The sequence below is a fragment of the Peromyscus maniculatus genome, chromosome X (assembly GCF_049852395.1).
Source record: "Peromyscus maniculatus bairdii isolate BWxNUB_F1_BW_parent chromosome X, HU_Pman_BW_mat_3.1, whole genome shotgun sequence".
In the NCBI taxonomy this organism is placed as follows: Eukaryota; Metazoa; Chordata; class Mammalia; order Rodentia; family Cricetidae; genus Peromyscus; species Peromyscus maniculatus.
In genome coordinates, this window is record NC_134875.1 from 145,206,724 (window position 1) to 145,208,628 (window position 1,905).

Sequence of the window (1,905 nt, forward strand, 5' to 3'; positions counted from 1 at the left end):
AATTTTATGAAAGTAGTCCTATAGAATGTAAATTTATATTAGGGTAGATATTGTTTGAGTTTTTCTAGTAGTTCTGAGAAGGATACTTGCTAAGGTAGTCCTATAGAGTTTCCTTAAGTATATCTATGGAAAATAAGACTAAGGTCTGCAAAGAGATTCTTTCTAGTGTAAGTTAGTTCTGCTAAGAGTTTTTATAATTTTCTAAGACATCTCTCCTAGATATTTCTCTTAGGTAGTTCTATAGACTTTCCTTATGAATATAGGCTAGTAAAAAGTATAAATAAGTGTTAAGTGGAATGTGAGTTTATGAGAAGTATAAATGTTGAATGTAAGTCTACATGTTTAATGTAAGCTTGCAAGAAGTGTAAATAAGTATAGCAATAATAGTTCAATTTTAAGGAAGTTGTAAACATCAATGGTGATGTTTATACCAGAATTATGTTGAGGTTAATGAACCAGAGTATGGTAAAAAAGCTATAGGAATCTTTAAGTTAGTTGTAGCTTATTGGATGCAGTTTGCATCAAGACTTTTAGTTGAAAAGGGGCTTGGCACAGCTAAAATTATTATGGACATTTTAAGACCCATTCCAAAAAAGAAATGCCATCTCTACCATCCTCTAGTTCTGTATTGGGAGTTGAGGTGTAGCTAGAGTTTTCTTGCCTGGCCCACAGTCAGGACAAATCTTTGTCACCCACTAGTCCCACAGCTGCTCAGACCCAACCAAGTAAACATTATATTGCATACAAACTGTATGGCCGTGGCAGGCTGTTCTTATACCTGTTCTTAAAGCTTAAATTAATCCATTTCCATAAATCTATACCTTGCCACATGGCTGGTGGCTTACCAGCGGCGTCTTCACATGCTGCTGGTCATGGTGGTGGCTAGCCGTGTCTCTCCGCCTCAGCCTTCAACTTCCCAGAATTCTCCTCTCTCCTTGTCCCACCTACTTCCTGCCTGGCCACTGGCCAATCTGTTTTATTTATTGACCAATCAGAGCAATTTGACATACAGACCATCCCACAGCATTGAGGCAGCTATGGAAATCACTGTGGAGGTTGTAAGCTCAATAGGAACCTGGGCCAGAGCTGAGTTAAGCTCAGTATTCCCTCCTTTCAGAGGCTGAGAGTTCATGATAGGCAACTTTCTCTTGAAAGCTTCCAGCCTAAGACAGAGGATGCTTGATGGAAAGCATAACTCCATAATGGGAAATGGAAAAAATAATCATAGAAAACAACCTAAGGCAGATCTCAGTATATCTGATGGAGCTAGAGGGGCTCTTTAAAAATTAAGAGGGGAAACTGTGAGAGCTCACAAAGATTTTCTAGTTAGAGCTGATCTTGCTTTACACAACGGGGCTGCATTAGGGGATGGCTTGACCATGTACAAGGTCATCAAGTGTTTGGGATGGTCTACACTTGTCTGTGCTGGGGGATGTCTTTTGCTTCACCCCTTGGCATTCCTTCAAAAAGCCCTTTAGTAAAGACAGAAGGGGATGGTGGGTTTGAACCCAGGCCTCCCGAGGCTATCCTGTGTTTTCTATCTCTCTCTATCCTTCTATCTACAAATTCCTCATTTCTCCCTGCTCAAGGGTGCCCTGGGAGAATAAGAGGGAGCCAGTCTCCCTCAAGAACCCTGCCCTGGCCCTAATTTGGTGAGTTTTTTATTTTGACATGTTGAATCACCTCATTGGTTGATGAACCTCTCCTCATCAAGAGATCTCTCTTGTTTGAATCATATATTCATTAATTTTATGGTACCCATAGATTTTTTTCTCTTGTGGAAGGAAAAGCAAAACACCTTCCCCAATGTAACACATGTCTTGCTTTCCACTCTGAGGTCAGCACATCTTTAAAGAGTGCAGACTGATTTAATTCAGTAGTTTTTTTTTTTTTTGTCTACCATCC